This window comes from Canis lupus, chromosome 20, assembly GCF_011100685.1.
Source record: "Canis lupus familiaris isolate Mischka breed German Shepherd chromosome 20, alternate assembly UU_Cfam_GSD_1.0, whole genome shotgun sequence".
NCBI lineage: Eukaryota > Metazoa > Chordata > Mammalia > Carnivora > Canidae > Canis > Canis lupus.
The window spans coordinates 7,278,034-7,302,074 of NC_049241.1; the positions used below are offsets into that span (position 1 = coordinate 7,278,034).

The following is a 24,041-nucleotide window of genomic DNA, read 5'->3' on the forward strand; positions in this document are numbered from 1 at the left end:
GTTTCTGTGAAGGTCAGAAGAGATCAGTCACATGCAAATACTTAGTTTTTGCTAAATGTATGCATGAAAGGATAGAGACAAGTGCTAAGTCCAATGCTACTCATACCTTCAGGACACATTTAGGATCTTATAGTAGAGGAAAAGCAGAGCACACATGCATTTTCCTCTGTGGATTCTGCAAACACTCAGGCGAAGTGTTTGAGGCACAGCTAGCACAGCTACCAGGAACACACTATGTGATCTGAAAAAGAGTACTTCCTAGCTCCAGGCTTCACCCTTCTCAACGCCGAGGTTAAGGGGAGGTCCCGTTCTGTTCTAATGTCTATGACTTCACCCTGTTTGTATGTTAACATATTTGTGAAACAGCAAACGGCTCACATTAGGGATTCTTCTCACTGGTGGGAATACACAGCAGTGATGTGTCAGGTACTAATGGCTTCTTTACACACAACATCAAGGGGAGGTCACTACCAAAGTAATATTTAAAGTTGCATTTTTGTCTCTCCATCATGTTAGCATTCTACTTTGGGATCTTGAGCATGGATGTTCCTTCTTATCCTGAACAATGGACTTACTTTCCCTTTGTCCTGCCTCCCTGAACTCCAGCCTTCACCTCACACAATATATTTTCTTATCAAAGCTCTCTTGAGCTTGAAACTAGTTTAGAAAGAAAACACTAGCCTTGAAGTCAGACAGACCTGAGGTGGAACCCTAACTCTGCAACTTCCTAGATGCATGACCCTGGCTGAGCAAGGCTCCTTGAGCTTCTGTTTCCTTATTGGAGAAATGAAGACAGTTGGAGCTCTCTCACAGGGCTGCTGTGAGGATTAAATGGGATGGAGCAAGTCAAGTGGTTGGGTATATAGGAGGACATTCAATAAATGGCAGTTGGTATTACTGAGGTCATATAGCGACTGTATTAGTCAGCACAGGAAGAGTTATGCTGCAGAAACAAATTAACACCCAAATCTCAGAGGTATAACCAAGCAAAGGTTAATTTTTCACTCAAGCTAAGTGGCCAGTGCAGGTCAGCAGGGGATCCATGTGGTCACTCAGGGAACCAGGATGAAGAGGCTTCATCATCTAAAATACTGTTATTAACACCACAGGGAAACGGAGAGTGCCAATTAAGTGCTTTGGACTTGACTAGTCTGAACTAGTTACTGGCCCTGATTGCCTGCAAGGGGGCCAGGAAATGTAGGGGAACATGTGTACTATTAGATAAGCATGACTCTATGTGATATGGAGCCAAATTTTGTTCACTTTTGATTCTTCCACAGTGCTTAACACCGTGCCAGGCATATTAGATATAATTAACACCATGCCAGGCATGGTGAGAAATTAAGACCCAAGTCAAAAAGAAGTCTTCTCTGATGATGTAATAATTTACCAGCAAAAATGGTTTTCTCTCTTTTTCTAACTTTCAGCAGATGTTTGTCATTCTTACCCTACAGTTTATCATTGAAACAGATATTCTAGTTTTATAGACAACATTTGTTTTGAGGACATTTACAAATGCCCTTTCACTTAAGGGAAAACCCCAGGTCATGTCCAGGCCATGAACTCACACTTGAAAGAGGAAGAAAGAGAAGAGAGGACAGGACTGCCCAGGACAAGACGATGAGATGTTTGCATCTCTTGACAATGCTTCCAACCCTTCTTGTCTTGAACCCTTCCTCTGGGTCCTTTGGTCACCCAGGGGTAGGTGAGTGGATCATGGCTATGGAAATCAATTCATGGAGGCAGTATGGCTTGCCCATGGACCCAAAACAAGTCAAGAGTAGATCAATGTTCCTGCCACACCTTTCCCTTCTTCCCAAACCCTGGTACTCTGAAAAGTCCTCCTTCTTGCCCAATATTCATAGAAACTATTGTGAGCCACAGTATAACAATACATCTATTCAAGAGAACTGAGAGCTGCGTACTTCCCCCTTAGCCTAAGTGGAAAGTGGGGGGGGGGGCGCTCCAGAAAGATCCTTTCCTATAGGAAGGGATCACCTATCACCCCATTCTCCTCTGGGTTCCCAGATGTGTTCCTGGTTCTGGCTCCACCCCCCTGGCACCACTGGGTGACTTTGGCTAACACACCACTCTCCTCTGGGTGTCCCTTTACTCACCTGTAAAGTCAATAAGCATGCAATGCAGCCTGACAGAAGGGCTGGGGATGTGCAGATGACTCTGCCACGACCTGACTTCCAAGCAAAGGAATAAGTCAAGTAGGGGTCATGGGGACTGCCTATGCCAGCAGCCCAGGTATAAACAACAGGGGTGGGGGAAGCAAGCGAGCCAGGGAGGGGATGAGTGGAGACCTGGCACCTGCTTGCTGCCACACACACACACAAAAAAAAACACTTAAAGACACATTTTCAGGTGACTTTCCAAATGGCTAATTCCAATTTGTTAAGAGGCCCCTGTGTTTGTGTCACAGGAGATGGAAAACTTATGATTTACTAAGATCATTCTGTTGCCACCTTAATCAGCAGAGAAAAAGATATCTTTGTTCTCAGTGGCCAGTGGGGCTCACCGTAATGACCCTGAGATTGGTTTATTCCAATCACTCATCTCTCAGAATGCCCATGCTCTGAACAGGAACCTTCCTCCTTCACCCCACACCAGCTTGGTACCTCAGGTTCACAGACCATCACCACACTGTATCCTGTATCATCTAAGTCCCTCCCAAGAGCAAAGCATTATTCCTATTTTCCAGATGAGCAAACTAAAGATCACCTGGAGCCCATGTGTAGCCCAAAAGTCAAGATGATAGAAAGTCACGAAGTGAGAATTCAGGTCTTTTCAGACTGTAGGCTAGACCACGAGATGCTCTGGATGGAGGCCAAAGCAGCCTGGATGCTTAGTCATTTATTTGTTCAATAAGCATTCATTCAATATCAACTTCATATTAGCACTGGATGTGCAGAGGCTGATAAGACTTTTCTCACTCAAAAAGGCCAAATAAATAACTACTCTGTGATGTCAAGTGTAATGGGTGTACCAAATGTGGTGGGAGGTCAGGGAAGGAGCAATTACCTACCATGAATCAGGGGGGCCTTCCCAGAGGAGGCAATTCTGAGACAGAAATTGAAGGATGCTTTTTATCAATGATGAGGAGTTGATTTACTCCTCAGTGACCGAAAAGTTAGGTTCCCAGGCCCACCATTTCTATGCTTGGGGCTCCTGTTCCCTGGCCATACATTAGAATTTCCCAGGAATCTTGTTAAAAATACCCATTCCTAAGCCTCACCCCAGAATTTCTGAGTCTGAATTTATAGTGCTAGTACCCAGAGGCACTTGAATTTTCTCTGAACCACCCAGGTTTTTATCTGAGGGTGTGCATTTGGGGCTTGCTATCTAATGGTCAGCTATTGGCAGTTTTTTCTTACGAGCATTATTCATTTTAAGAAAAACTAAATCTAGTGGAAGAACAAAGACAGAAACCCCATGGATAAGCCCCATGCCCATTTATCCTATCACAATTAGTCTGATTCTCTCCTTTGTGCTTGAAAAACATTATCTGGGTAAGTTAGGAAAGTGCTTCCTCCACTCCCATTAATATTGCCCAATATGTTAGAAAAGCTTTGAGCTCTGGGAACTTCTTGTGTCTATTTGGGAGAAAGTTGGCCCCGAAGACATGAGGCATGGAGGGTAGGCTGTGCTTCAAAGGCAGTTCTTAAGAAAGGGAACAAAACATTTAGTGATAAAGAGGATGCAGTTAGACCACCTGTGTTCAGATTCAGCCTCTGCTACTTCTGAGCTGTATAATTGCAAACAAGTTACTTAACCTCCCTGTGTCTCAGTTTCTTCATCCATAAAATGGGGATAACAGCAATTTCTATCTCATAGGTTGTGTGAGAACTACCTGAGTTCCCATATGTAAAAGGTCTTAGAAAAAAAGAAAGGCCTTAGAATCATGCCCATCAGATATAATAAAGTTTACTAGTTGCTTTCATTACATTAACATGGAATTTAGAGGTGAAAGTTGGGGGGTGGGAGGCTGGCCATTGCCAAGACTGGGGCAGCTCTTACACCAACAGAAGGCATCTTCTCTGACCAATCATTTTCATACAGCAAGTCCTGCCTGAGAACCAGCTATGTTCATTTACTTGTGCAGGGCACTGGAGACAGAGCAGTGAACAAGACACTCACAAGGTGCCCTGCTTCAAGAAATGAGCCAACCATTCCATCACCTGCCTCTCTGAGCCTGTAGAAGCGGGATCATGGGTGCTTTAAAACAACAAAGCAAGCTTTCCCACTTCCTGGCTTCGTTACAGGCTGATTTGCAATGTCCAGCCTAAAACATAGGAAGGGGCAGGAGAAGAAAAGGATCCCCAGGCATCAAGTAAAGAAGATCTTCCTGGGGAGTAGAGTCACCCCCATGTACACATACATAGGTCCCTGCCCCTTCATGGGCCCCTGGGGAGAGCAGGACCAATCCTACAACTGTATCTGCCTAGAACAGAATTTCTCAGCCTCTGTACTGCCACTCTGGGGCAGAAGGGTTCTTTGTTTGGGGGGCTGTCCTGGGCCTTATAATAGGATGTTTAGCAGCATTCCTGACATCTACCCACTAGATGCCAGTAGCACCCACTCTCCCAACCCTCTCCAAGTCCCAACAACCAAAAACAGCGCAGAAAAATGCCCAGTGGGTGCAAAACCACTCTGGGTTGAGAACCACTGCTTTAGAATCTGAGTCCCCCCCACCCACTGTCCAAGAGACCCCCACCACCTAACTAGTAGGAACATAGATTTTCCTGATTTCTAGAAGGTGGGGCCCAAGGTATCTTTGCCTCCCAAACCCAGCACTGTCTAGGCGAAGTTTGGTCCTGGGAATGGTGAACTTCTAGCCTCCCCAGGCCACCACTTCTATAAGGTGGGACTTGGCTGGGCCTACGTTGCATTCAAAATCCTTCAAGTCTAAGAGGTGATGAAAGCATCATATATGACCAGAGTAGGAATGCCTTTTCTTTTTTCCTCAGGTTTCTTCTGTGGTTATTAATTTCTGATACAATCACAATAAACATCAGAAAAGAGAAAAGGGGGGAGAAAAGGTGCTTTCCTGGGGCAACCCAAGAGATGGAGTACCCTAGGAGTCATTGGGTAGCAGCCAAAGAGAAGACAGATACTGAGGTTAGAAAATCCCGATGTTGTCACTTCCCAGGCAGGAGCTCTCAGGCAAGGGACTTCACCTCTCTGAGTATCGATTTCTACATCTGTAAAATGGACAGGAAAGAACACCTATGACTTTGGGAAGTTGGGAAGATTGAACAAGATGGTATTCATGGAAGCATTTCAGACTGTGCTTGCCACATAGGAGTTGCTCAGTGCAGGCCAGCTGTAACTCCCTCGTTCACCTCCATTTTACAGATGAAAACAGTGAGGTGCACAGAGAAGAGTTACCTGCCCAAGGTCATGCAGTTGAGCTCCACCACAGATATGTTTCAGACCATTTCTGAAACCAAGAGCAGAAGGTCACTTTTCTCTCTGGTCCGAATTGCTTCATCTGTGAAATGGGTAGAAAGAAGGGAGGACAGATTGGTTAATATCAAGAGGTTTATCTGGCCTTGTGAATGAAAAAAATGTTCTATTGGGGTGCCTGGCTGGCTCAGTTGGAGAGGCATGCGACTCTTGATCACAGGGTCAAGAGTTCAAGCTACACATTGGATATAGAGATTACATAAATCAATACATATTTAAGAAATCTTAAGAATGTTCTATTAATGATAACTACTAACTGCTATCCAGTATTTATCAAGCATCTTACATACTTTGTATCATAATCCAGGAAACAGTAAGTTATAGATGAGGGAAATGAGGGTTCACATATCTGATAAAGAAAAAATAATCTAGAAGCTATAAAGAACTCTTACAAATCAACAATAAAAAGGGAATTAACCAAATTAAAAAATGAGCAAAGACTCTGAATGGACCTTTCTTCAAAGATCTATAAATGGTCAGTAAGGACATAAAAAGATGCTCAACATCATTAACCATCAGACAAATGCAAATCAAAACCATAATGAAATATCACTTCACACTCACCAGCAAGGCTAAAAGAAAAAAGACAAATAAGTGTTGTCAAGGACATGGAGAAATCAGGATCTTCATACATTTTGATGAAACTGTAAAATAATGTAGCCTCTTAGAAAAATAGGCAACTTCTCAAAAAGTTAAACATATATGACACAAATTCCACTCCTAAGCATATACCTATATATATGCACAAGAGAAATAAAAACATAGTCACACAAAAAACTTGTTCATAGCAGCATTATTCATAATAGCTCAAATGTGGAAACGACCTAAATGTCCATCTACTAATGAACGGATATACAAAATGTGGTACATCCATACCATGGAATTTTACTCAGCTACAGCGAAGAGTGAAATTCTGACACATGCCACAACATGAATGAGCTTTGAAAACATGATGTTTAGTGAAAGAAGTCAGATACCACCAAAGACCACATATTATATGACTCCATTTATAGGAAATGTCCAGAATAAGAAATGTCCATAGAGATAGAAAGTGGATTCACGGTTGTCAGGGTCTGGGGAGTTCGCCAAGGTGAGGGGGGAAATGGAGAATAATTGCAATGGATAGGGGCTTTTTTGCAGGGTGATAAAAAGGTCTTAAAATTAGATCATAGGGCAGCCTGGGTGGCTCAGCGGTTTAGCACCCCTTTCAGCCTAGGGTGTGATCCTGGGGACCTGGGATCAAGTCCCACACTGGGCTCCCTGCATGGAGCCTGCTTCTCCCTCTGCCTGTGTCTCTGCCTCTCTCTCTCTCTCTGTGTGTGTGTCTCTCATGAATAAATAAATAAAATCTTTAAAAAATTAGATCACGAGGATAGCTACACATCTCTGTAAACATATGAAAAACCATTGAACTGTGTCCCTTTAAATGGATGAATCATATGGTATGTGAATTATGTCTTAATAAAGCTGTTAAAAAAGAAAAAGAAAGAAACTGTGGTCTAGGGAGGCAAAGAAACTTCCTGAGACTCAATCAGGAGGTTCAAAACAGAAGTTGGGGCTCTCACTCCCCAGACCAATGCACTCGGCTAACTTTCTGAAAAAAGGGATCCTTAAAATTAGGGATCCTTAAAGGATCCTCCACGCCATGTGCCAAGCACCTTGCCTGCACTCTTTCACTCAATCCTGCCAATAATCCTAAGGCATAGGCACTACTGGCCTCAAGTTTCAGAGAACACTGAGGCACATAAGTGTGAAGGGGCTGCTTGAGTCACTGTCTTAATCCAGGTTCCCCAGAAGCAGAGCCAGAGACGAGGATTCTTGTGTGAGAGTTGTATTAAGGCAGGATCTGAGGAAAAAGCAGGGAGAGGGTGGGGGAGAAAGAGCCAAGCGGGTATGTGATGATCTCAAGCAGACTCCTGCTGACCCTAAGCAGGAGCTGTGAAGCATCTGCCACAGCCCAGGGTTGGCCCAGCCCAGGTTGGGGAGATGGGTTTGCAGATGTCTTTGGTCCAGGGCCGAGGAGATGGGAGTGGAAGTGTGAATTCTCGGACACTTCTGGATCTCTGCACTTGTGGACAAAATGGCTCATGGCCCAACAGCAGCCCTCCAGAGAAGGGTCACAGGCCATGCCTTTGGAGCCAAAAGCACAGTGAGTTGGAGGGAGGTTGTACAGACACTGTTTGGAAATACTGTAGATCACCAATACCGTCTGTTCCAAGCACCTAGGTAGGAAGTAAGGGACCTGGGATTCGAAACTAGGTCTGGTCCCAAAGCCCATGGCCTTGGCACCCTCTTTAGTGGGGATGCGCCCGTAGACCAGGCTCGGGAATGGACCAAATGTATAGGCCCACAGGGGCGAGGACAACAAGCCAGACCCTGAAAGGATGGCATCCAGAGACCACAGTCTGAGGAAGACATGAACCTGGTTCCCAGGGAGATGAGAGGATAAAGTACATATGAGGCGGAGGGCTGAAGGACGATGACGGGGACGGCAAACAGCACCTCCTCCCTCCTAAATGTAATCCAGCCACCTCTTCGGCTGCTGGAAGCTCTGGTGTGGGGATGGAAGGGCCCAGATAACAGATGCCTGCAGGAAGCAGATGTGTCTGAAAGAACCCCCATGGAGGGAACTCTTTTGGATAAACTTCTTCAGAGGGAGGCTGAATTGCCGAAGGCACAGGCTGACTCCTGTCTGTATCTGTGCCAACTGAGAAGCTACTGTGTTTAAAGGAAGCCATAAACAGCTCATAAATCCCAGGTGACTGTGACCTGCTCTACTTAGTCACCTGGTATGAAGGGTCTGCTCTGTGAGCAACTTAGCAGGCAAAGTGAATTGATTCAATCAAACATAAATTCTGCACTTTTTCATGCCTGTGATGCACCTGGAAGGTTCTGTGTTGGGCACTGTGGGTGGAGGGTGGAGTTGTTAAAATGAATCCAACAAGGTCTCTTCCCTCAAGGAGCTCATCATTATACCTCATCATCCCTGTGTAAGGGAGACAGACAGCAGGAAACAAAACACAGGGTGGTAAGTGTCGTAGTGAGTTAATGATGGGAGCCCAGAGCCCAGAGGAGGGACTATTCCCTCATCCTGGAGGAGACAGGGATAATTCACAAATGAAGTAATATTTGAAGTGGGTTTTGAAGGATGAGCAGGAGTTCACCAGAAAAGCATGAGGGAAGTGCCATTTCAAAGTTACTCAGCGGATGAACCCAGGACTGCGTTCGTACTTTACTCCATGTTGTCCTCTGGAGTATTTAACACTATCCAATAGTCCCATTACATTAATCTCCCACATGACAACCTCAATTTTAAAAAGTGCAATAGAGATGATCCCCTTTGGAGTCAGTCCTATTTGAATCCTGGCTTCACACCACTCATTAACAGTATGACCTTGTGCCTAGCTGACAGTAAACACTCAGTAGTCATTCATTTCTTTTTCTCTCTTTCCTATCCTGTCCAGTCCCTGAGCCAACCTGAGACACTGGATGCTTCAGGTTCACCAATAGGTGGCTCCTGGAATTGTCACCAGATGCCTGCAATGCAGAGTCTAGCATGGTGGGGTGGGAATCATGGTGCCCATGTACCTCTCTAAACCTTGGACGCTACCCCGGACCATGCTAACCTAGAAGAATGGTTTTCAGCGGTGGTGGTGGCAGCAGTGGTGGTGGTGTTTGGGGGTATCACCTATGCAGCATCTGGAAATGACAGAGGTATTCTGAGTTATTACCATGATGTGGAGGGCACAACTGTCATTCAGTGGGCAGCAGCCAGTTAAGTCCCATACAACAAGCACTGTCCTTTGTCCTGCCTACCTTTCAAAGGTTCCCTGGACTATCTGGAGATGGAAACACAAGTTTAAAATTATCTAAATCCAGAACCCCTACTTCCATTTACATGCAAACACAAGAACTCATTGCATGGTTTTAATCTGCTCTAAATTGTCTAATATTGCTCTCATCATGTAAATTGAGGGAAGATGATACACTGATAAATTGAGGGAGCTTGACAGGGGTTTAATCACTTGGTGGCATTCAATGTGCCAATTCAACACACCTATGTCCACCTGCATTTGTAGCTGTGCATTTACCTGATTCTAGATGTGGCTGCAGGCACCTGCTCCACTTCAGGAAATCTTCGAGTGTGGGCATGCCCAAGCATTTATGGAGTGAAATATGTATTATTACTATTACATTATAAATGGTTTTCTTTTCATTTCTCCTTTACCATAAGATTAGTTTCTACTAATTATATTAGTTGTAGTACATTACATCCTACTAATTACATTACTACTGTTACTACTATTTTTAGTATTTGAAGATAGATTGTTTTATCTTTGTTGGAACTGCATTTCAGGATGGTAAAGAGGGCATCATGGACTATTGGTAATAAAAGGGAGCACTGGGTCTGAGGGATTCAGAACCACTGGTTTAGTCCACACAAGTGGGAATCCTCCCCATTTCTTTGGGAGGACAGAGAGTATAGCCTATGGATAGGAGCCAGAGTTTGGGAGCCAGAAAGACTTAACTTGAAACCCAGCTCTATTGATTACAAGGTATATGACCTGGGGGAGTTTGTATAATCCTGCTGATCCTTAGCCTCCTTGTCTGCAACATAGGAATGAAACAGCCCCTCCAAGGAGTATAGTGAGGGTTCAACACGGTTGACTGTGGAAAGGCACAAATTACGTGCTCAGTAACAACAGGAACTGATTTATCATGTCGCTGTTGCTGTTTCTCTGTGGAATCCTCCCCAGCTAGAACCCTGAGCTGTGAACAGACCTTAGCGTTTCAACCACACCTGCCACTTACAGTCTGGCTCAGCATCCTGATCCCCAGACACTGAGAGAGATCCATACGAACCATGAAACCAAGACACCCTGTTGGGACCATGTGAATCAGGCCTGATTAGCTACTGAATGTTGCCCTGGGTAGTGGGGGTGGAGCGTGTTCTATTGTCCAAAAGTCTTCCAGTCTCTGAGCTGATTTTGAGTTCACCTTCCCTACTTTTCCCACTGCTGCTCCGGCCCTGGCATGCCCTGCATATGCTGTGGGGACCAGCCGGTTCTGGCTCTAGCCTCTGAGCCTCCAGGGTCAGCCGGGGCCCCTTTGCACCAGGCCCATGCCAGCTTCAGAGTGTTGAAACGGCTGAGTCCACCCACGGTTAGGCATTCACAGAGCCCTCAACCAGCTCTACACAAGCCACCAAGCTACAGTTCATGGCATACAAACTCTGGAGTGGGCCCTGGGAGCTGGCTTTTCTTATCATCATTCTGGCAGGTCTCTGCTCTTTCACTGACCTTTTCTCTATTCCTCTGAGTAATCCCAGTTTTCACATCCTGCTTCCTGGCCTCTGTTCTCAGGAACCCCAGGCAGGCCTTGAACCATGCATTTGGCCATTAAAGGGAACTGATTCCTTCCACCAAGGCAATGGGAACCAGCAGAGTTGTCAGAGTAGAGATGTCCTCTCCCAGTCTCAAAAGACCCAGAGCCATATCTTCATACCTCTTCTCTTTGGCTGGGTCATTAGGAATTCAGAGAAGGTGATGAAAGAAATTTGGTCTTGATCAAGTGTTGTCTAAGAGGTGAGAGGACTGAGACAACACACACACGGATGCCTGCCCCAAAGAATGTCGCGGTCTAGCTGGGAGGAGATGGTCATGTAACATAACTATAGTTAAATGTAGTACGTGTTGAGTATGACATTTGCTCTAGAGGCCATGGACCTTATCATGGTGGAATGGCCAACTAATTCTGCCCAGTCAAGGTGGGAAGTTTTCTGAGAAAAGTTAACATTGGAATGAGGCATTGAAGGATGAGTAGTTTTCCAAGGCCTGGACTAGACTCTCAAGCTTCACCCACACTGCTAGTTCTACAACTCTCACATAGTTAGCTCATATCTTTATTCCTGAGTCACAATCTTGGGGGAAGAGGTGGTGGAGAAGGAACTGAGAATGAAACACAACTCTTTACACCCAGAATAATCCATATCTAGGCTGGATCCTGGTTCAGAGATATTGGTTTCCCCAGACTGTTCCTAAAACACAAAAATCAGTATTTCCCAGAGTCCCACAGAGCATGAATTCCTTAGAAAGTCCTGTATGTTACGTGAAAAGGGCCACTCCGAAATTAAATTTCAGAAACATTAAGTTAATCAAAGTCAAGCAGGTTTTACTGCAGGATCTCTCAGAGCCTTTAAAGGTAAAATAATAAGACAATAGTAATTTATATATTTAAAATAAATTTTTACAGATAATATTTTATAACATTAAAAATATAATAATAATTTAAAAGCTTTTATTAGTTTTCCAAATGTGCAAGACAGGTGCTATGCGTTATCTCATGAATGTTCACAATAACTTTACGTCATTGGTACTGCCATTATTCCCATTTTGCAGACTGCATCAACCCAAGAAATAGAGTTCACTGCCCAAGATCACACAGTAAGTGGTGGAGCTAAGGTTCAAAGTCAGGTCCTGTCTGACTGACCTAAAGCCTCATCCTTTACCGGGCATTGTGAATCCCTAATCTTTTAGGATATGATATGTAGCATTTCCACACTTATGTAGCCATGGAATATCCTTCTATTCAGGGTTCTACAGAGCAACTTTGGGAAACACTGTTCTACTTTCTTCCTAGTAAGATTCACCAAAGACAACAGAAGGACTTCTGAGGCTCTGTTTCTCTCTCTTCTTCTCCCTTCTCAGCTGGGCCAGGGGTCTTGAGTCCTCGGCAGACCCTTCATGTTCATCCCAGGAACCACTGTGAGAATTCAGAGGAGTTCCCGGGAGAGGCCAAGAGTCTAACCAGGAGTTCCTAAACTATCCAAATCTAAACAGATGACCTCACTGGGTACACATCACCCACAGAGGGTTCCAAATCTTATTCTCAGCTCGTTTTAAGTGACTGCTTCAAAATTAGCAGCTGCTTCTGTTTCCAACAGACTAGATAGGGTATGAACCCAGAATTCTTGTGACATTACCCACTTAGCAAAACAAAGTATGGGCTCTCTGAGTGCTGGTGCAGTGTCACCAAATAGGGCCACTGGCCAGAGCCAGGTCTGATCTTTCTCACTTGGACCCCAATATCAGCCTCTGCCCTGATGTCTCCAGATCCCTCTTGCCAATTCCTCACTGCTGGCAGAGTGGTCTTTCAATCAGCAACATTTTGACACTCCCTTCCTTGGAAATCCTCAATGTCTCTCTAGTGCCCTGGTATAAGTCCAAATCACTTGGCCTTATTTTCAAGGTCCTGGGAAATGTGGGAGACTTTGTAGTCATTGTCTCTTTCTCAAGAGAACACATGGATGAACAAAGGGGCCATAAGGTCCATGCACTCTGTCCCTGAAGACAGACCATCTCATGGAAGGAGCCGGGTAAATAGCACCTACCACATCTCCTGCCCAGATATTTTTTATTTTGGAGACTCTTTTTAACAAGGAACAGAAAAAAGCTTTCTCCTTACTAAGAGAGAAAGTTGTATTGATATATCCCACTCAATCCTGCTTGAGACCAGACAAGAGACCACAGGGAGGTGGTAAAAGAGGTTCAGACATCTCCCATTTTAGGGAAGTCCCCACATTGGAGCAATGCCCTCCTGGTCCTCATCTGAGACCAATGACACATGCCTATTCGAAGGTCCTGCACTGCTCGAAGAGCAATAAGCCCACCCTTGCCAGGGAACTGGAAGCAGAGCAGGTGATGTCTGGATGCTTTCCGGCACTGCATCACCTCCTCTCTAAGGTGTGTACGTGTCATCTTGCCAAAATGCAGATTCTGATTCTGCAGGTCTGGGGCAGGGCCTGAAGTTCTGTGTTCATAACAAGCTCCCAAGTTACATTGTCACTGCCGTTCCTAGAATCACTCCACCAAGCGCAAGTTTTCAGAGAATAAATGGGCAATGAAAACCCTTCCACCCACCCACTGGGTCTCCTGGCCACCCTGAATCTTTCACTCATTGTGATGAAAAGATTCTACGTTAGATCAAGGGAGACAATCCCTAATGATCCAGCTTATCTCTCTAGGTATGTCCATCTCCTACCACCCACCCTGCCAGTAAGCTTTGTTTTATACTCTGGATAACCTAACTCCTTACGGCTTTCTGCACGCACCATGCTATTTGGTTGGAATGCTATTTTGCTCTGTTGAGACTGACTTCTGCCTGTAAGCGCCTTTTACCTTATTTTGCTGAATTACATCCTACTCATCTTTGAAAACTATGCTGGCATACCCTGAGGCACACCCCACTGACAGCCATGCAGCCATAAGCCTTGTGTCCATCTAGACCATACGCATAGCTCATTACCAGGAGACTGACTGTATGCGGGCCTGCCTTCCCTGCCATGCTGCAAGTTCAAAAGCATAAATCATGCCTTGTCTCCTTTTGTCTCCTCAGGGCCTAGCACAGAGCCTGGCACATGGTGGGTGTGCGATACATGTCTGGTGCACTGCTCCAAAGCCGATAACATCTCCTCCAAGGAAAGAGTTTCACAGATTCTTCCCATTTTAAAGAGAAAAGACTTAATTTTATAAACACCATGTGTTCTGGGTTTTTTTTTTTCCTGCTTCTTTCCTTGCTCCTGAGTTTAAAGAAAGGTATGAACGGTAATGCAGTTTATAGCTGCTTCACCTGGGTTAACTCACTGAGTCCTGTGCGGCAGATCCAGCTATCAACCCCCACTTGAACAGATAAGAAAACTAGCACTCACAGGGGCCACTGACCTGTCACATGATGTGTCAATGGCAGAGCAGGTGGAGATTTCAACACAGCTTTGTGTTAACTCCAAGCCCTGGGGTCCTTCTGCTGAATTCCTCCAAAGCTAATAGGGCTTGAAGTGTGCATTCTTTTTTTTTTTTTAAGATTTATTTATTTATTCATGAAAGACACAGAGAGAGACAGAGAGACAGAGACACAGGCAGAGGGAGAGGCAGGCTCCTTGCAGAGAGCCTGATGTGGGACTCGATCCCGGATCCTGGGATCACGCCCTGAGCCAAAGGCAGACGCTCGACCGCTGAGCCACCCAGGCATCCCTGAAGTGTGTATTCTAAGTAGGGAAGGAGAGCCTAACAGTGTCCACGTGCTGGGAGGTGGGTGGAGAGGAAGTAAGAGCTGTGGGATGGAGTTCCACAGGGCTGGGGTAAAGAGAAGGGGCAAGGAGACTCTTTCTTCGAGACAAGGTGTCAAAAAGGATCTAATTATTGAAGGACTCCCAGAGAGTGGGACTAGATCTCCAAATGGAACTGTTCTTGCTGCAAAACAGTGAGCAACTCGTTTTTGATATCAATTCAGAGAAACAGTCAGAAGGGTTGTCGGCTTTGACTTGACAGAGATGTGGTAGGGAGATTGTTTCAAAGGGCAAGACAATGAATGTGTCGCCTCTTGATGGGGGTGGAAAGAACAGCAGGTGGATAAGGGACTCCAGAATGAGTCACATCCCGGCTTTAGTCTGCCCAAGCCTTGGGGGGCCTGGGAGGTGGCTGTGAGTGGCCCCACAGGTGGTGCCCTGTGTCCCACACTCCCTATAGGAACAAAGCCTCCAGTTGAGCCCAGCTAGCCTTTGTCTGATCCATCACAGCCTGGCTTCCCGCCCCCAGTCTGTTCCTCTGAGCCATCACTGCTATAATGAGCTGGTTGAGGTGGGCCAGAGGGTGAGCAAGGGAATGACAGCCCCTCCCCCAGATCTCTCCTAGGCCTCTCCTACTCCCCCATCTCTTGGTTTCCATGACAGCGTCTGGCAATGAGGCATCTACTTCAAAATGCTGGCAGGGATGCCAGGCAGGAGCCAGAGACACAGGCCTGGGGGCAACAGAGGAGAGGTCTTAGCTGTTGAGTGTCTACTCTATGTAGGTCCCACCCAAGACTTGACATCCAGCCCCTCCCTTAGAACCTCACCCCAACAAGCAAGGAACCCAGTATTGTCCTATTTTATAGCTAAGGAAACTGAAGCACAGAAAGGGGAAGAGACATGCTCAGGATCACACAGAGCAGAGCCAGGATTCAAACTTAGACTTCTGTAGCCCCAAGCCCAGGTCTTTAATCACTATACCACTCTGCCTCTTGGCCAGGAGCCAGCTGTTCGGGCCTGAAGTCTGCCACTTGCCACGGGCCCTTGGGTGAATCCCTTCACCTTTCCAAGACTCCGCAGAATGGGGCTGGTGAGTTCCATTACTCCAAGGGGCTGTGAGAACTAAAGTACGGTAGGGCAAGCTCCAGGCTCTTGTTTGGATTTCAGTAAAGGGGTTTGCCCTCCATTTCTAACTGGAAAGTTCCCAATCCCAGGGTTCTGGCCAGAGCAGAGCCAGGGCTGCCCAAAATCCACTGGGAGAAATCCAACCTAGAGGTGTCCCCTGCATGCTGCCCCACCTCCTGTGTTCCTAACAATAATGATCCTCATTTACTTGTTATAGAAACTCATCAGTGACACCCAAGGTAAGCACTTCAGGAATAGACAGGAGGCAGCACTTGCATCTGCCTGGACAACTGGCAGGGAAAGTATATCAGGGAGACAACCATTATGCTCAGTTCTTTCTTCAAAATAGTCCCGGGAGCTCATCACATCTCATCACATCTACACTATACCCTGGTCTAGCCCACCACCACCCCTTGCCTGAATGATGGCATTAGCCTCCCTGAAGTCATTTTACTACCACTCTTCTCTTCCTTTAGTATATCATCCACACAGCAGCCAGGGTGATGCTTTTTATCACACATTTGATCATGTCATTGGAAGTTCCCAGTACTTTCTGAACGAAAGCCAGGTCCTCACAATTGCCAAGAAGGCCTTACATGCCTGGCCCCGTGACTTTGACTTGATCCCCTATGTTTGCCCTTGCATACTCTGCTCTAGCTACTCAGGCCTCCTCCCTCTTTCTAGAATATTCCAAACCACCTCCAGCCCAGGGCCTTGCTGTTTCCTCTGCCCAGAATGCTCTTCCCTCAGATATAAGCATGCTTCAGCTCCTTACTTGATTCAAATGCCACCCTTCTAAATGGATACCCTTCATTCTCCCACTCTGTTTATCACTTACTGCTCTTCAAAGTGTTGCCTTTTATATTCATTTGTTGATTCATTTTTTGCCTGTCCTCCCACTAGAGCATAAGCGCTAAGGCAGCACCTTTTGTCTCATTCATCCCTGTATCTTAGCATCCAGAACAGTCCTTGACAGTCATTCATGGGTTATCTGTACAGTGGCCTGGGGCAAAGTTTCTGGACACTGAAATACTGGCTAACTGAACTATAAGATTGTTTCTTGAACCAGAATGTGCAATATCCAGAGCAGCTTCAGTTGGAGAAGTTGGGGACAAACATCAAAAGCCATGAGGTCCCAGAAACAATGACACAACCGATGTCATGGGCTAGCAGAATCCAGAAAGCAGGACATAGGCTCCACCTGGACAGGCATCTTTGTCTGCTTTGTTCTGCTGAGCATCCCAAGTGCCTAGAGGAGGGCCTAGTACACAGTAAGTGCTCAATAAATTTGTTGATGAATGAAAGGTACAGTAAATCAAAAATAAGAATCAGTTGGCATCAGCAAGAAGAGCCAAAGCTAAGGAGCAGGTTGCTGAGGCCCTCATTGGATGTCCCTGTCCTAGGGATGGGAGCAGAGGACACTGCTGCAGGGGCAGGAAAAGCTAATGAGTCTCCAGGGGATCCAAACAACCCTCAAGGTCCTCGTGGGACCTGGCAACATGGTGGTGACACTATTTTTTGTCTTCCTCCCATCTCGCTATATGCAGACAATAAACCCCAGGGTGCAACTCTGGTCGTTATAACCCCAAATAATCTGCTAATGGGAAAGCCTTCCTGGAAGAGGTATCACAGAAGGGGGAACTCAATGAGCATTCCCCTGACTCCTTTCCCTTCTTGCTTTATTTGAATAGCTGTATTGAGATATAATTTACAAACCATAAAATTCACTCACTTTGTTATGTGTACTTATCACAATAAAGAATTCCCACAATAAAGAATAAAGAATTCACTTGTTTTAAGGGTAGAATTCAGAGGGAACTTAGGGCTTGAGTGGGCAGGGGAAGTGGGAGGTATGGTGGCAGCAAAGCCATGGTGATGAGGAGGCACAAGGGGCATCTGGGGAAGGGTGAGTTGTCCAGTATGGATGGGGCCAGTGTGCAAAGTGCTCATGGACAGAACTCTGGCTTGGAGTTCAGATTTGATGTGGGAAGTCTTAGAAAGAGAATAGTCTGCACAAACCCAGCAATGGCCCCCATGGGAGCCAGATCTGGCTTGGAACCCCAGTCCTTCCACTTTTTTGTCTGTGTGATCCTGGGCTCCTCATCATTAAGATAGGGACAACAGTCCTGACCACAGGAGGCTATTTAGAGGGCCAAATGAAGTGACAAATATAAAGCACTCAGCATGTCAGACACATAGTAGATGCTCAATGTGTACCATTATTCCCAGTTCCTTGTGTTAGGTGATGCCAATAAGATGTGTGAGGGCAATACTGTAAAATAACAAGCATAGAACTTGAGATCTGCTCCCAACTGCAGTGCTTTCAAAGTAACATTTAGTGTGCAGATACACACAGAGCTCTGTGTCTGGGATGAAAGGGTGTAAGATGCATTCACCAGGAAAACGCCTGGTTTCCCCTAGCGACCAAGGACGCAGAAAGCCCTCAGTGCTCAGAACTGGCAGGGTGAGCTCGCTGTTAGGGAACTCAGCACTGACCAGGCAACCTGGGTGTCCAAATGCCTGTAACTCGCTCAAGCTTCCTGCCTCAATCCCCAGGGCCAAATGTTCATTTGAGTTTTTTTCCCTACTTGCCTGGGCACTTTTTCTGCTTGTAACAGAAAGAAAACAGTGAAATCTCTTGGTATCAATGAGCTCTCCATTAACCCTGGGTTTAATTTTGTGACTTATTCTTGCTACCTACCCTGGAACTCACACACCTAGAAAGATCCACTTTTTAACTCTAGAGGGGGATGAAATAAATGGAGGAATGTAATCTGGGATACCAAGTGAAGAGTCAGGATTGCGTTATGTGGAGCAATTTCTAAAATGTTTTAGGGGCAGCCCCAGTGGTTTAGTGGTTTAGCGCCACCTTCAGCCCAGGGTGTGATCCTGGAGACCCGGGATTGAGTCCCACATCGGGCTCCCCGCACAGGGCCTGCTTCTCCCTCTGCCTGTGTCTCTGCCTCTCTCTCTCTCTCTCTCTAATAAATAAATAAAATCTTAAAAAAAAAAAAAACATCTAAAATGTTTTAGGCAACTACCTTTTAGGGGCTTCATGGCACTAGGAAAAAAATGTCAGAGGATCTCAGTTCAAATGCCAGGCTGGCTAAACTAGCTGTGCTATCTTGGGCGAGCCACTTAGCCTCTCTGAGCCTCCCCTTAGGGTTGCACTTTCCTGCCTGAGAACCTCACATCCCATTTCACTGTTCCCTGGCCAGCACTTGTCTTCTCCACCACCCTGTAAAGGCAGTGGGCGTAGCTGTCCATCCACTGCAGTGTCCCCAGCACACGGTAGGGGCACGATCCCCACAGACTCCAATTCCTGCTTTACCTTCCCATACCTCTCCTGCTGAACCTAGGCAACACTACCTGTTTGGGTTTGGCAAGGATTCCATTTAACCCCAAGAACTTAAATGAGAACTTTTTCTTTTGCAGGAACTCTGTTCAAAAGACCGATGTCCCCATCTGACCCAGGAGTGAACTGCAAAGGCTGTTTCTGTTCTGGGCTTGATACAAGAACTCCATGAAGGAAGCAGAGTCACATAGATGGTTCGGTTAAGTAGAGAAGGTATAAATCCTCTGCTCCCACAAAAACCAGAGTGATTTATACTAGGATCCAGATGTCAGAATGCCCAACACAATCTACGTCTATAGCCCTACATGGCAGGGGATAGTAGGCATGGAGGAGCAAAGAGCTTATCTTTGTGGGCAAGAAGGTTTTAGAAAAAAGAGAGAAAACATAACTTTCCATACCTTGAGAGGTTCACAGTCTGCAGGTGGAAAGAGACAGGTAAGCCACGTGTTTATTTTACATTAGGCTGAACACACGGCATCACAGAAGCACCTCAGCCAGTCTGGGGGATCGGGGTATGAGTGACAGGAGGGCATGATGCCCCTCCATAGATCACTTCCTTCTCCATGCCCACCCTTATTACATCTACTTTCCTTTTGTTTACACAGGACATTTCTTGTGCTCCCTTCCTACCTTCCTACCTTCAGTACTTTCTGTCACCCCGTGATCACACTCTACGATGTATCCGGACCCGCCTGGTTGCTCTTCTCAGTGTGCCTTCCTTCCCACCTGTGCGTGCCTTTGCTCACGCTCTTCTCTCTGCCTAAAAGGCCTTCCTCTACACCTCCACTGACTGAAACCTTAGGTTTCAAAGCCCTGCTTGCATTCATTCATTCACCCATCCATTCATTCAACAAACACTTTCTGAGCGCTTACTATGCCCCCCATACTGTGATGGGTACCAGGGATCTCATGAGGAAGCAGCCACAGCCTGTATCCTTGGACCGCTTACAGCCTTGAGGAGACAGAAGGCTACAATAAGGGGGTAATATGTGTGGTAGATGTAAGACCAGGGGTGCTGTGAGTCCAGAGAGGAGTCCTAGCCTAGCCCTTAAGTGGGATTGGGGAGGGGGGGTCTAGAGGAGGAAGGAGATGTTTAGGGAAGCTTCCTAGAAGAAGCTATTTCTTTCTTTCTTTCTTTTTAAAAGATTTTATTTATTCATGAGAGACACAGAGAGAGAGGCAGAGACACGGGCAGAGGGAGAAGCAGGCTCCCTGCAGGGAGCCTGATGTGGGACTCAATCCCAGGACCCTGGGATCATGACCTGAGCGAAAGGCAGATGTTCAACCCCTGAGCCACCCGGGCACCCAAAGAGGAGACTTCTAATCTGAGTTCTGAAGAGTGGGATGAAAAGAGAGAGAGGTGCATATAAATGTATATAAACATATACAGTTATGGCCATGATGATGACCGGCATTTACTGAGTGCTGCTAGGAGCCAAGCACTGGGCTAAGCCCCTTTAGCCCTTTCAACCCTCTGGGAGTAAGCACTGTTGCCATTCCCATTGTTCAGATAAGTCTGAGGCACAGAGACATTAAGAGCTTGGCCCTGGTCACACAGCTATCAAGAGGCAGACCTGGGGTGCAAAGCCAGCATGGCTCCAGAGCCCATGCTTGTGACCACTACACTGTCCCATTCTATGCTGTCACAGCTATCCTTCCACGTCCTCTTTTCACTTACTGGTATGTTTACCATGGACATCTCATGTTGTGATACTGGGGTTTCAATCTATTTAATGGCTACAGAGGATGTGACGGGATATTGAGCAGGGAAGTAACATGCTCAGATTTGTGCCTGGCAAAGAGCCCTCAGCATGTGTGTGGGGCGGGGGGAGGGGGTGGCAGGCAGCAGGGTGCTGGAGGGGCTCCTGGGGAGGGAGAGCAAAGCCTAAGCCCAGGCTGCAATAGGGAGGCTGCAGAGGGGGCTGGGCTCCAGGAGGAACAGGAAAGGACAGTGGTGCAGAACTGTCAATACTGAGGGAGGGAGAAAATGGGGGAGGGAGTGGGTAGGACCCTCTTACAGACCCAGGCATCTTTTCCCTTTACCCCAACCTTACCCCTGTGTGTTTTCATTCATTCTCTTTCAGCATGGTCCAGCCAGCATTTCCAATTAAGAGTGAGTGATCATCAGTTTCAGTTCCGCTGAGATGTGCAGATGTGGTCCTATGGAATTCTTAATTCTTCACATAATCTCTGCCTGGAAGGATCATGTCTTTTCTACCCAAAATGTGAAACACAAGCAGAAAAATCCACAAGCTACCCAAGGGCACTGCTTTAACACTCTCCTCAAGTAATGCCCCAATAAACTCCCCACACTCAACTATCTGCCTGTCCTAAAACACCCGTTCCAGGGCAGTCCAGGTGGCTCAGCAGTTTAGCACCACCTTCAGCCCAGGGTGTGATCCTGGAGTCCCGGGATCAAGTCCCACGTTGGGCTCCCTGCATGGGGCCTGCTTCTCCCTCTGCCTCTGTCTCTGACTCTCTCTCTCTCTGTTTCATGAATAATGAATAAATGAATAAATAAATAAAATCTAAAAAAAAAGCACCTGTTCCAAAAGTGTCAGTCTGTCCCTTCTCCTCACTGCCACCACCCTCTGATCTGAGTGACCATCCTTTCTCATCTGGATGACTACAAGAGCCTCCTTACTGGTCTCTCCAGTTCTGCACAAGTGTGAGTTAGTCAACATCTCAGACCTCAATTTTCTTATCTATAAAATGTGCACACTAATTCTTATCTCGTAAGACAATTGAGACTGTAAGGACAAAATAAATGGGAAGCCCTGGCTTCCTGTGCTTTCTTAATAGATGGCAGCTCCTTTCCTTGGTCAGCTGGATGGGAAGGCTCAGAAGGGTCATGACTCTCCTTTTTTTTTTTTTAAGATTTTATTTATTTATTCATGAGAGACACGGGGGAGAGGGGCAGAGACACAGGCAGAGCCTTAAGCCTCCCTGCCCTGATCATGCAGTTGGCAGTGAACACCACCAAGATGGCGAATGTACCTGGTACTTTGTTGCATTCACACACCTAAAAATGCTTTTAGCTGTGATCTTACTTTCTTCAACCAATAAGTTTTTAGGGCTATACCTGCGAGGTGCCAGTGCTAAGTAATGCAGTCACTGCAGGTATAGCAATAAACCAGGCAGATGACATCCTGACAGCCCTAGGGCTGGAAGTCTGATGGAGGCTATGAAGAAAATTAATGCAGTGGAACCAGATTGGAATTGGGGATAGGTAGCCAAACCAGGGTGGTCTGGTAAGGTCTCTCCACAGAGGGGACAGCTGAGTCCTTGGTGATGAGAAGATCAGATACTCTAAGTGTATGAGAAGAGGCTCTCTTATTATTATTCCCCTCTTACAAATATGGAAACTGAGGCCAGGGATGTTACAATGCTTCCTCTGAGGCCAAAGAGGTAAATATTGATGTGAAACCCTTACTACTGCCACCAAATCTACTACCACTAATGACCACTTCACTACCACTTCACTTCCATGACCCCTCTACTTCAGTGAAGGGGCATTTAGCACGCCCTCAAGGAGCTTGCAGTCTAATCTGAGAAAGTATCTTCACACTGAAAACACTAATCACACAAGGAGGGTCAGAAATTGATGCACAGGATTAACACAATTTCAACTTTTAAAACTCAGTTGGGTTTATTCTGGAACATGAAAAAATGACTCCCAATTTCTTAGGGGAAAAGAAGTCCATGTAATATATTTATTTACTAATTAGTTTATTTTACAAACATTTATGAGTTGCCAGATTCTATGGTAAATCCTTTTCAAAAATTAATTCTTTTTCTTTTTAAAGATTTTATTTATTTATTTGAGAGAGAGACAGAGACAACAAGCAAGAGCATGAGTGAGAGTGGGGGAAGGAGAAGCAGGCTCTCCACAGAGCAGAGAGCCCATCCCAGGGCTCGATCCCAGGACCCTGAGATCATGACCTTAACCGACGGAGCCACCTTGGTGCCCCCAAACATGAATTCTTTTTAATTTCATGACTTACTTATTACTTGCAGCAATGCCATAAGTTAATATAGTCACCAACCCCAGTTTATAGTTGAGGGGATCAAAGGAAAAATAGGTGGGAGATTTGCCCTGGACATACTCTGGCAAGTGGTGGAGCCAGAATCCAAACCTATGTCATCCGGCCCTGGAATCTTTGCTCTGACCATAAACTGAATTTATGAGTGCCACTTATACTATATTTACATATACAACATTTTCTCTCTTTTTGTCTCACATGAGCTTGTTTTGTTCTGGGAGCTCATGGGAGGTACATTAAAAAGTCTGGGGAGCTCATGGGAGGCACATTAAAAAGCTAGACCGGGCGGCCTGGGTGGCTCAGCAGTTTGGTGCTGCATTCAGCCCGGGGCGTGATCCTGGAGACCCGGGATCGAGTCCCATATTGGGCTCCCTGCAGGTAGCCTGCTTCTCCCTCTGCCTGTGTTTCTGCCTCTCTCTGTTATCGCTCATGAATAAATAAATCTTTAAATTTTTTTAAAAAAAATAATTAAAAAAAAAAAACAAAAAAGCTAGACCATCGTACTCCAGGGAGGCTGAAACCAGATCCATCAGAGGCCCATGTTAGGCCCCCTGGGCCTAGATTCACCATTCAGGCAGTTAGGCGCCAAGGACAGAGGAAAGAAACTGAGGCTTCCATTCTCAGCCCAAGATCAACAGTCATATTGGCAGATGTTCCAGACCACGTGTGTGGGCTGGCGATGGACTGTGTTTCACGTAGGTCAGGGCGAGGGATAGCAGGATGGATTTATTTAATGATGATTTTTCTCCAGGGACAGAGAAAAGCCAGCTAGTAAATAAACAAAGCTCTCAGAAAGAATAAGCCAAGCAAAAATTGCCTAGAAAAGTTTAAAAGAAGGGGGAAAAAAGAAAAAAAAAAAAAGACAAAGGAAGCAAACGTCTTTGCCAGCTATTAAAACATACAGTACATAGATAATCATCAAAGCAGTGTGGTGTGGTCCCTGCCCCTCACCTTCACCTGCACTATGACCAGCTGCCATCTG

At 45.9% G+C, this 24,041-nt stretch overlaps 1 protein-coding gene across 8 annotated transcripts in view; it reads right to left on the minus strand.

The window, feature by feature from the left end:
• HRH1 (histamine receptor H1) overlaps positions 1-24,041 on the minus strand; it is a 74,861-nt gene that overhangs the window by 43,354 nt on the left and 7,466 nt on the right. The window contains exon 2 of one of the 8 annotated variants that reach the window (XR_005374587.1): positions 21,071-21,230. The exons of 6 other annotated variants lie outside the window; for them this stretch is intronic. The gene's annotated coding sequence lies outside the window, so the exon portion shown is untranslated. Of the gene's footprint in view, positions 1-5,394; positions 5,498-21,070; positions 21,231-24,041 lie in introns of all 8 variants that reach the window. One more of the 8 variants, XM_038565634.1, reaches the window with a different exon arrangement.